Source organism: Hordeum vulgare, chromosome 7H (assembly GCF_904849725.1).
Source record: "Hordeum vulgare subsp. vulgare chromosome 7H, MorexV3_pseudomolecules_assembly, whole genome shotgun sequence".
Classification (NCBI taxonomy): domain Eukaryota; kingdom Viridiplantae; phylum Streptophyta; class Magnoliopsida; order Poales; family Poaceae; genus Hordeum; species Hordeum vulgare.
The window spans coordinates 34,444,649-34,457,112 of NC_058524.1; the positions used below are offsets into that span (position 1 = coordinate 34,444,649).

General features: G+C 39.4%; 1 pseudogene; it reads right to left on the bottom strand.

Moving 5' to 3' along the window:
- Positions 1-7,120: 7,120 nt before the first annotated feature.
- LOC123411666 lies at positions 7,121-9,356 on the bottom strand (annotated as a pseudogene).
- Positions 9,357-12,464: the final 3,108 nt, after the last annotated feature.

Below are 12,464 nucleotides of genomic sequence, written 5' to 3' on the forward strand. Positions count from 1 at the left end.
GTTTGTAAGAGATGAGTTCTCGTTCGAAACGCTCATACTTCGAGAGAGATTGTCCGTTTTGTACACGAAGTGCATCCAGTTTTTGTCGTAGCCCTCTCAACTTTTTAACACATGCTATGTGAGTGAAATGATGATAGCATGCCAACTTTTAACATTTTCAGAGTTCATTTGTAGTGCTTTTAAATTCAGGGTCAACTAGCTCAAAAAAAAAATAAGTAAATGCACGAAGAATACCAAATGAAGTCAGAAATTGTTGAAATTTTGTGGTGTGCCTTTGAATGGTGCATTTGGAACACACAAAAAGTATGGAGTTCAAATAAGTTCAAAAAAAATGAAATCCCTTTGTAAGAGATGAGTTCTCGTTGGAAACCCTGATACTTCGAGAGAGATTGTCCGTTTTGTACACGAAGTGCATCCAGTTTTTGTCGTAGCCCTCTCAACTTTTTAACACATACTATGTGGGTGAAATGATGATAGCATGCCAACTTTCAACATTTTCAGAGTTCATTTGTAGTGCTTTTCAATTTCAGGGTCAACTAGCTCAAAAAAATAAGTAAATGCACGAAAAATACCAAATTAAGTCAGAAGTTGTTGAAATTTTGTGATGTGCCTTTGAATGGTGCATTTTGAACACACAAAAAGTATGGAGTTCATATAAGATAAAAAAATGAAATCCCTTTGTAAGAGATGAGTTCTCGTTCGAAACGCTCATACTTCGAGAGAGATTGTCCGTTTTGTACAGGAAGTGCATTCAGTTTTTGTCGTAGCCCTCTCAACTTTTTAACACATGCTATCTGAGTCAAATGATGATAGCATGCCAACTTTCAACATTTTCAGAGTTCATTTGTAGTGCTTTTTAATTTCAGGGTCAACTAGCTCAAAAAAAAAAGTAAATGCACGAAGAATACCAAATGAAGTCAGAAATTATTGAAATATTGTGATGTGCCTTTGAATAGTGCATTTTGAACACACAAAAAGTATGGAGTTCAAATATTTTCAAAAAAATGAAATCCCTTTGTAAAAGATGAGTTCTCGTTCGAAACCCTGATACTTCGAGAGAGATTGTCCGTTTTGTACACGAAGTGCATCCAGTTTTTGTCGTAGCCCTCTCAACTTTTTAACACATGCTATGTGGGTGAAATGATGATAGCATGCCAACTTTCAACATTTTCAGAGTTCATTTGTAGTGATTTTCAATTCCAGGGTCAACTAGCTCAAAAAAAATAAGTAAATGCACGAAGAATACCAAATGAAGTCAGAAATTGTTGAAATTCTGTGATGTGACTTTGAATGGTGCATTTTGAACACACAAAAAGTATGGAGTTCAAATAAGTTCAAAAAATGAAATCCCTTTGTAAGAGATGAGTTCTCGTTCGAAACCCTCATACTTCGAGAGAGATTGTCCGTTTTGTACATGAAGTGCATCCAGTTTCTGTCGTAGCCCTCTCAACTTTTTAACATATGCTCTGTGGGTGAAATGATGATAGCATGCCAAATTTCAACATTTGCAGAGTTCATTTGTAGTGCTTTTGAATTTCAGGGTCAACTAGCTCAAAAAAAAAATTAAATAAATGCACGAAGAATACCAAATGAAGTCAGAAATTGTTGAAATTTTGTGATGTGCCTTTGAATGGTGCATTTTGAACACACAAAAATTATGGAGTTCATATAAGATCAAAAAAATGAAATCCCTTTGTAAGAGATGAGTTCTCGTTCGAAACGCTGATACTTCGAGAGAGATTGTCCGTTTTGTACACGAAGTGCATCCAGTTTTTGCCGTAGCCCTCTCAACTTTTTAACACATGCTATGTGAGTGAAATGATGATAGCATGCCAACTTTCAACATTTTAAGAGTTCATTAGTAGTGCTTTTCAATTTCAGGGTCAACTAGCGCAAAAAAAATTAAGTAAATGCATGAAGAATACCTAATGAAGTCAGAAATTGTTGAAATTTTGTGATGTGCCTTTGAATGGTGCATTTTGAACACACAAAAAGTATGGAGTTCATATAAGATAAAAAAAATGAAATCCCTTTGTAAGAGATGAGTTATCGTTCGAAACGCTCATACTTCGAGAGAGATTGTCCGTTTTGTACACGAAGTGCATCCAGATTTTGTCGTAGCCCTCTCAACTTTTTAACACATGCTATCTGAGTCAAATGATGATAGCATGCCAACTTTCAACATTTTCAGAGTTCATTTGTAGTGCTTTTTAATTTCAGGGTCAACTAGCTCAAAAAAAAAAGTAAATGCACGAAGAATACCAAATGAAGTCAGAAATTATTGAAATTTTGTGATCTGCCTTTGAATGGTGCATTTTGAACACACAAAAAGTATGGAGTTCAAATAATTTCAAAAAAATGAAATCCCTTTGTAAGAGATGAGTTCTCGTTCGAAACCCTGATACTTCGAGAGAGATTGTCCGTTTTGTACACGAAGTGCATCCAGTTTTTGTCGTAGCCCTCTCAACTTTTTAACACATGCTATGTGGGTGAAATAATGATAGCATGCCAACTTTCAACATTTTCAGAGTTCATTTGTAGTGCTTTTCAATTTCACGGTCAACTAGCTAAAAAAAAATAAGTAAATGCACGAAGAATACCAAATGAAGTCAAAAATTGTTGAAATTTTGTGATGTGCCTTTGAATGGTGCATTTTGAACACACAAAAAGTATGGAGTTCAAGTAAGTTCAAAAAATTGAAATCCCTTTGTAAGAGATGAGTTCTCGTTCGAAACCCTCATACTTCGAGAGAGATTGTCCGTTTTGTACACGAAGTGCATCCAGTTTCTGTCGTAGCCCTCTCAACTTTTTAACACATGCTATGTGGGTGAAATGATGATAGCATGCCAACATTCAACATTTTCAGAGTTCATTTGTAGTGCTTTTCAATTTCAGGGTCAACTAGCTCAAAAACAAATAAGTGAATGCACGAAGAATACCAAATGAAGTCAGAAATTGTTGAAATTTTGTGATGTGCCTTTGAATGGTGCATTTTGAACAGACAAAAAGTATGGAGTTCAAATAATTTCAAAAAAATGAAATCCCTTTGTAAGAGATGAGTTCTCGTTCGAAACCCTGATACTTCGAGAGAGATTGTCCGTTTTGTACACGAAGTGCATCCATTTTTTGTCGTAGCCCTCTCAACTTTTTAACACATGCTATGTGGGTGAAATGATGATAGCATGCCAACTTTCAACATTTTCAGAGTTCATTTCTAGTGCTTTTCAATTTCAGGGTCAACTAACTCAAAAAAAAATAAGTAAATCCACGAAGAATACCAAATGAAGTCAGAAATTGTTGAAATTTTGTGATGTGCCTTTGAATGGTGCATTTTGAACACACAAAAAGTACGGAGTTCATATAAGATAAAAAAAATGAAATCCCTTTGTATGAGATGAGTTCTCGTTCGAAACGTTGGTACTTCGAGAGAGATTGTCCGTTTTGTACACGAAGTGCATCCAGTTTTTGTCGTAGCCCTCTCAACTTTTTAACACATGCTATGTGGGTGAAATGATGATAGCATGCCAACTTTCAACATTTTCAGAGTTCATTTGTAGTGCTTTTTAATTTCAGGGTCAACTAGCTCAAAAAAAAGTAAATGCATGAAGAATACCAAATGAAGTCAGAAATTGTTGAAATTTTGTGATGTGCCTTTGAATGGTGCGTTTTGAACACACAAAAAGTATGGAGTTCAAATAATTTCAAAAAAATAAAATCCCTTTGTAAGAGATGAGTTCTCGTTCGAAGCCCTGGTACTTCGAGAGAGATTGTCCGTTTTGTACACGAAGTGCATCAAGTTTTTGTCGTAGCCCTCTCAACTTTTTAACACATGCTATGTGGGTGAAATGATGATAGCATGCCAACTTTCAACATTTTCAGAGTTCATTTGTAGTGCTTTTCAATTTCGGGGTCAACTAGGTAAAAAAAAAGTAAATGCACGAAGAATACCAAATGAAGTCGAAAATTGTTGAAATTTTGTGGTGTGCCTTTGAATGGTGAATTTTGAACACACAAAAAGTATGGAGTTCAAATAAGTTCAAAAAAATGAAATCCCTTTGTAAGAGATGAGTTCTCGTTCGAAACCGTGATACTTCGAGATAGATTGTCCGTTTTGTACACGAAGTGCGTCCAGTTTTTGTCGTAGCCCTCACTACAAGGAATATGCTAGTACACGACGCTATTTTTTCGTCGCTACATCGTCACGGTTTTTCATTTACGACGATCGCACGACGAAAAACCAAGCGGCGGAAACGGAGCGTCGGAAATGAACAGCAACGACATTTTGGTCAAAATCGTCGTAACTTTACGACGATTCCTGGATCGTCGTAACTTTACGACGATCCTAAATCATCGCTGGCAATCAAACTCAGTCCTACGTGGCAAAATTACGACGAAATCAAAACATCATGGCTGAAATCAGCCCAACCCATTTCAATTGATCACATGGGCTGATTTTATTTTTTTGGGCTTTTTCTTATTGGGCTTCTTTTTGGGCCTTAGCCTATTTACAGCCACTTTATTATTTTTTTCAATTTTTTTGTATCATTATAATTTGGGCCCTGGCTTTTTAGTGCCCAAATACATTTGGCCCAGTTTTAGTTTTGGCCTTTTGAATTTCAGTTTTGTGTGTACGTCCCACTTGTCATGTTCTTCTCATAATTTGTCCCATATGTCAAGAAGTTCTGATCAGGTTTTCATTTCACACATTTTCAAATCGCATACGATATGAATATTTCAAATAGAGGAGAAAGAACATGTGAAATTCATCAAATTAACACGAAGGTAGTATATTACAATTTTTCCAATTTGTTACAAAGCAGATATGCCTATGATTACAATATATAATATGCATTCTTGGATAAGTAGAGCTTCACACAATTGGCTTCAAGGCTTCGCACTTCAACTTTCTTAGGCCTGGAGGTCCTGTAGAAGAAACAACCATATTTTTAAGAGCTACAAGATATAGATCAAGAATAGAAACAAGGCACAAAAACTGCATAACAGTTACAATACAGCTATTTGTTTTAGTTCGTACTACTACTGTAATCGATGCAAAAAAAACATACTACTACTGTAATTGACATAAAACCTTGAAAGAGACAAGCAGAAGTCAAAACATATTTTTAGAACAGATATTTGCATTAAAATTAGGCATTAAAAATAATGGACACAAATATTTGCATTAAAGATTAGGCATTGCACACCCAGCAGAAAGAGACAAGCAGAAGTCAAAACATATTTTTAGAACAGCTCACGACTACCAACAATAATGTAAAATCCAGATCCTACATCTTCATCCATTTGGATGTTGGCATCATAGCATGCTTTGCTCAACCATAGCATGCTTTCCATGATGGAAAGAGACTCTACAGCAATAACACAATAGACAACCAGGAAGCATCAAACTTAACTGCAAAATTAAAGAATAGGTGCAAGATAATGAATATTTGATCCAGTGTCAGCCTATTCATGAAAACACAATAGCTGACTAATTCTCTTTGACAATAACACAGATGTCAAAATATATACTTCAATATATGTTACTACCGAATATATATACTTGAACAGAGTTCTTCTTTTCGACCATCAAGCTGCGAAGCAGTCTGATCATCTTCTGTAATGGCAAATGTCACTGGCGTCAGCTGATATCACAAGAGAGCTACACTTTCAAACATATTAGATGGACAACTGCATAAATAAAAAATGCATATACTAGACTCGGGGACTGACGATTGATTCTCGGTAGCTGTCAAATGTTTGCTGGTGCTAGCATTTCCACGGGTTACTGGGTCATGCATGAGATGAGAATTTGCAAAGTCAGAAGGGGATGTCGTCTATCTTTTGCGGGTCAGCGGTCTGACACATGGACCAGATCAAGGGCACGGCCTATGGGAGCAGTTCTAGTGCAGTTTGGACACAAAAGGAATAGTATCTGTTGGGATCTTCTTGCAGTTTGCGCATCAGAATATTCGAGGTCAACAACTTGTCAGAAGTTATCGAAATGTCAGATCGTGGATGGATCTATCTTAGAAAAGACTTGAAGTTGAGGACTAATAATGGACGGGGTACAGTGACAAGTCAATTGTCACAGCTCATACATCCCAATAAGACTTGATTGTCAGATTTAGAACATTGATTAATGGCGATTTTTACCAGAATAACTACGTTTACTTGACCAATATCAAGAAGACTTGAACTATAATTGTTGGAACTCATGTGGAAGGGAAACCTTCAAAATCAGAACTAGTAAAGTGCATCAATATTTATTGTATAATAAAGTCTATACATATTCCACTTTCTGCATGGAAACTTTAGAGTTTGGGTGTTGTTTCTAATTTCAGATGGCTAAAAGAGGTGATTATGGTGGGCAATGTTGTCAATGTGTAAATCGTCAGGCTCATGTGTTTTTAGCATATGCCATACCGCAACCAAGTCCTAGCACTAATCGACATGCTTTGTTGTTATCGGTAATGAAACCAGTCAAAAACAGTCAGTCGTTAATCCCACTTGTTCTCTGGTAAAATAACTGCAACTGGTGTATAACGTTCCACCTAACAAAATGCAAATGTTGAAATCCAAATCTGAACACAGTTGAGCATCAGTGCATCACGTTGTTGATTTCTGGAGTGTAATGACAGCACATTATGATCTCCATTTGGGAAACAGCAAAAAGACCAGCATAGTCAAGCTTGGATCACTTTGTTTAGCTAATCACCTAACCTAAGCAAGTAGCATAACAGTGTGTCAAGTCCATTTGCAATATCCACTAGTACACTGTATATGAGACTAAAACAATTCATTGGAAGCTTTAGAATTCACATAACATTGAATTTCACTATAAAATTCGCAAGAACTTTACAGTTGCAAGACAGCAGTTACGATAGTGAGAAAACAAGCAATTTTCTGATCCAAAAGGAAGCAAGCAAAAAAAAAAACACACCTTTGGAACGAGAGTGACCGAGACCGCATCAGCGAGCTTGTGGATGTCGGTGGCGAGCCCGCGCCAGCAAGCGTCGCCGGTGGATATCACCTTGACGTCCGCAACGCATCATGGTTGTCGGACCTAATTGAGAAGGAGGCTCGGCAGTGGCCGCTGGAACTCTACCATCGTCGTTGTACTTGACTAATGGGTTGAGTGGGTACCATAAAAGAGCTCTAATTCAGAGCCCAAGCGTGGGAGCAGCATCACCCAGAGCAGGCCCTGATCAATACTTGTAGATAGATATTACTAGTACAGTTAATAGCCAAAAGAAATAAACAGAGCAGGGATGTAGACATGCAGCGCCTAGTTACCCTCCGGTCTCATCGCCGACGGCGCCGCCAGGCGATGACGACGCGGCCTTGGGCGCGGCGGACGGCAGCACGAACGTGACCTCGGTGGCCATCGCCTGCTTGCACTGCGGGAAGCAATCAGCGTCAAAAAAGGGTGCACAGATCGAACTCACAAGCCAACAAGGGGAAAACGAAAAAACAAAAAAGGTAGGGATTGAAAGAAGGGAGGTGCAGCGACAAAGGCCGCGTCCGCTCACCTGCCACGGCAACGGCACGCCACCACCATTGCTCCCGCCGCCGTACACCACCGGAGCCGTCCCTCCCGGTGCCGAGACCTGCAAACAGCCACGCACGGACGCCACCTCGATCAGTTAACCAAGCATATACATACAACCAGCCAACCCCGAATGTTTACTGCCCTACGAGAAAGCGCCTACGAACCTGCGGCGTGTGGGGGCGGTGGTAAGGGGCCGGTGGCGGCGGCGGAGGCGGGCGCGCAAGTCCCTCCTTTTCTAATGCCATTCACGATATGCATCCACGATGAAAATGCTTCCCCATATGCATGCAGGAGACATTGAAAATGCTTCCCCATATGAAAATGCTTCCCCACGATGAAAATGCCATTCACGATATGCATCCACGATGAAACTAGCTGTGCAGGAGACATTGAAATAGTTCCATTTGTTCATACAAATGAATGTGTAAACAAAACTACCTAGAAATTTATTTATCTAAACCAATAGTTTTAGCACCATAACCAGAAAACTTCAACAATCGATTCGTCTGCAAAGAAAAAACCTATAGTAAACTAGAGTTCTTCAAAGTTATGTGCCGTCCAACTGTCAATTCTCATGTAGTCACCTCTTATAGAGCCGATAGCCTGTATTAGTCCTGCCACCTAAGCATGCTGACACCTAAGAATGAGCTAATGAATACTTGTTTTGTACAATTCCCTACATAGGTCAGCATATGGATTGTGAATTAGCACGGGAGTAGCAAGCCTAAACGGTGCACATTATCCAATCCCCAGTGCATCAGTACACAAAACTACCATGTTGAAGTATGTGCCCCTCGTGAATAGGTGCACTATTTTGAGAATACTAACATTATCCTACTGGTTTCATACTTATAAGCAAAATAAACATCGAACTGTATTGAGGTCCCTGTTTCCAATGTACGGATAAACTGATGCAATATCAGAAGATCATAATACGAAATTTGGAAGCATTTGCGGTGTATTCTGAGCTCTAGAAGCAAACTGAGTAGTGACAGGGCGGCATGAGATAATTCCAACCATCTATAATTAGAAGTATCCCCAAATCCCATCCAGTCAGTTCACCCCCTGGCTTAGGCTCGGACTGAACATTTTAGTGCGACACAGGAAATTACCCATATGACAAACAGATGATAGCCAGAGAGAAAACAGTGCCGCCAATGCCACAATCTGCAAGCAATCCAAGCGCCAACCAGCGGAGAAGGGAGTGAGACGTACCGTAAGCGTAACCGATGTTGGGGTTCTGCTTGCTCCGCACGACCGTGTCCCCGTCGGCGTACCACGCGACCTCCTCCCCCTGCCGAATCTCTCGCTGGCTTCGCGCCACACGGAGGAGAGGAACAAAAAAACCCAAAATCAACCCGCACTCGCCCAAATCCATCTTAAAGAGGAGCCGACCGAGGCGGAGCGGGAGCGGGAGAGCGCGGCGGAACCTGAGCGGGCAGAAGTGGACGGTGATGGTGACGTTCTCCTTGTGGCCGCCTGGTTGTCTTCGTTGTTGTCCAGCAGCCCCGCGACGAGGAGGATCTCCTCGGTGGAGACGACGGTGAGGAGCGCGGGTCGAGGAACGGACGCCGCCTCGTCGCTGGGTCGAGGAGGCCCGCCGGCCGCACCATCCCCGTCGGCGGGGAGGAGGGCACCTGACGGGATCTCGCGGGGATGGGGGTTCCCTTCTCGTCCACGCGACGCGGGCCTCAGATCTTGCACGACCGCCAGGGAGCGGAGGCCGGATCTCGTCGCCAGGGAAGCCATGGGCGGGCCGGAGAGCACCCAGAAGCCACAGTGGGAGGAGTCTGCAATGGATCTGCATCGAGTGGGGGAGAAGGAGGGTGCAGACCGGCTGCGAGGGGAGAGGGAGTCGCGGTGGGAGGCGACTGCTAGGGTTCGCGTGCACTGAGAGAGAGGGGATGCTGCGCGAGAGAGAGAGAGGGGCTTGCTGCGCGCGCGAGAGAGGAGTGCTGGGATGGATGGATGGACAGATGTTTCCCATGTCAGCAATCCATCCCACAACTGATTTCACCAATCAGAGTTAATCTTATATAATTTTGTTTTTTGTTTATTTTATACACCCTCTATAAACTATTTTAAAAGTGTTTGCATCACTAGAATAGTGATCTAAATGCTCTTATATTATTTTAAGGAGGGAGTAGTTTTTATCCTCTTATTCACGGTAAACATTTACTCCCCCCGTTCCTAAATATAAGTCTTTCTAGAGATTCTATTAAAGGACTACATACGGATGTATAAAGACATATTTTAGTGTGTAGATTCATTTATTTTGCTTCGTATGTAGTCACCTAATGAAATCTCTTCAAAGACTTATATTTAGGAACGGAGGGGGTAACATATTAACCTCATTTTTCATTTTTTGAGTGCCCAAAATAAGTTTTTTTATGAAGGACCTACCATATATTTGTTGTGAAATTGGACCAAATCATTTTTCTAAAATACTAGGAAATATTTAATGTACAATTGACCAAATGGTTGGGTTTCAAAAGTTTTTATCCACCTCTCGTGAAAAAGACAAAATTTCCTCGATTCAGCCGGAAGGAAGGGTTTTCACATATTTGAGGAATATATGATCCAAAGTATTTATGAGAATTTTTTGAGAATTTTTGGAATGACAGAATAGTAGGTTGCTTCACAAACTAGACGAGTTTGACGCATGACATAGAATGAACCCACGAGTGACATGTCAACATAGTTAGAACATGTTACGACATTTTTATAATCGTCGTAAAAGTTATGACGATCTCATGTTATGCGGTTACGACGTTTTTGACTCACATCGTCATAATTTATATGTAGATTTGATCCCCTCAAACGGTTTACGACAATATCGGATGAAATTGTCATAGATTTATGACGAATTCATCAACGACGTCTTAAAAGTCATCATGTATGAGCATATTTCTTGTAGTGCCTCTCAACTTTTTAACACATGCTATGTGGGTGAAATGATGATAGCATGCCAACTTTCAACATTTTCAGAGTTCATTTGTAGTGATTTTCAATTCCAGGGTCAACTACCTCAAAAAAAATAAGTAAATGCACGAAGAATACCAAATGAAGTCAGAAATTGTTGAAATTCTGTGATGTGACTTTGAATGGTGCATTTTGAACACACAAAAAGTATGGAGTTCAAATAAGTTCAAAAAAATGAAATCCCTTTGTAAGAGATGAGTTCTCGTTCGAAACCCTCATACTTCGAGAGAGATTGTCCGTTTTGTACATGAAGTGCATCCAGTTTTTGTCGTAGCCCTCTCAACTTTTTAACATATGCTTTGTGGGTGAAATGATGATAGCATGCCAAATTTCAACATTTGCAGAGTTCATTTGTAGTGCTTTTCAATTTCAGGGTCAACTAGCTCAAAAAAAATTTAAATAAATGCACGAAGAATACCAAATGAAGTCAGAAATTGTTGAAATTTTGTGATGTGCCTTTGAATGGTGCATTTTGAACACACAAAAATTATGGAGTTCATATAAGATCAAAAAAATGAAATCCCTTTGTAAGAGATGAGTTCTCGTTCGAAACGCTCATACTTCGAGAGAGATTGTCCGTTTTGTACACGAAGTGCATCCAGTTTTTGTCGTAGCCCTCTCAACTTTTTAACACATGCTATGTGAGTGAAATGATGATAGCATGCCAACTTTCAACATTTCCAGAGTTCATTAGTAGTGCTTTTCAATTTCAGGGTCAACTAGCGCAAAAAAAAAGGTAAATGCACGAAGAATATCATATGAAGTCAGAAATTGTTGAAATTTTGTGATGTGCCTTTGAATGGTGCATTTTGAACACACAAAAAGTATGGAGTTCAAATAAGTTCAAAAATATGAAATCCCTTTGTAAGAGATGAGTTCTCGTTCGAAACGCTGATACTTCGAGAGAGATTGTCCTTTTTGTACACGAAGTGCATCCAGTTTTTGTCGTAGCACTCTCAACTTTTTAACACATGCTATGTGGGTGAAATTATGATAGCATGCCAACTTTCAACATTTTCAGAGTTCATTCGTAGTCCTTTTCAATTTCAGGGTCAACTAGCTAAAAAAAATTAAGTAACTGCACGAAGAATATCAAATGAAGTCAAAAATTGTTGAAATTTTGTGATGTGCCTTTGAATGGTGAATTTTGAACACACAAAAAGTATGGAGTTCAAATAAGTTCAAAAAAATGAAATCCCTTTGTAAGAGATGAGTTCTCGTTCGAAACCCTCATACTTCGAGAGAGATTGTCCGTTTTGTACACGAAGTGCATCCAGTTTTTGTCGTAGCCCTCTCAACTTTTTAACACATGCTATGTGGGTGAAATGATGATAGCATGCCAACTTTCAACATTTTCAGAGTTCATTTGTAGTGCTTTTTAATTTCAGGGTCAACTAGCTCAAAAAAATAAGTAAATGCACGAATAATACCAAATGAAGTCAGAAATTGTTGTAAGTTTGTGATGTGACTTTGAATGGTGCATTTTGAACACACAAAAAGTATGGAGTTTAAATAAGTTCAAAAAAATGAAAACCCTTTGTAAGAGATGAGTTCTCGTTCGAAACCCTCATACTTCGAGAGAGATTGCCCGTTTTGTACATGAAGTGCATCTAGTTTTTGTCGTAGCCCTCTCAACTTTTTAACATATGCTCCGTGGGTGAAATGATGATAGCTTGCCAAATTTCAACATTTTCAGAGTTCATTTGTAGTGCTTTTCAATTTCAGGGTCAACTAGCTCAAAAAAAAAATTAAATAAATGCACGAAGAATACCAAATGAAGTCAGAAATTGTTGAAATTTTGTGATGTGCCTTTGAATGGTGCATTTTGAACACACAAAAATTATGGAGTTCATATAAGATCAAAAAAATGAAATCCTTTGTAAGAGATGAGTTCTCGTTCGAAACGCTGATACTTCGAGAGAGATTGTCCGTT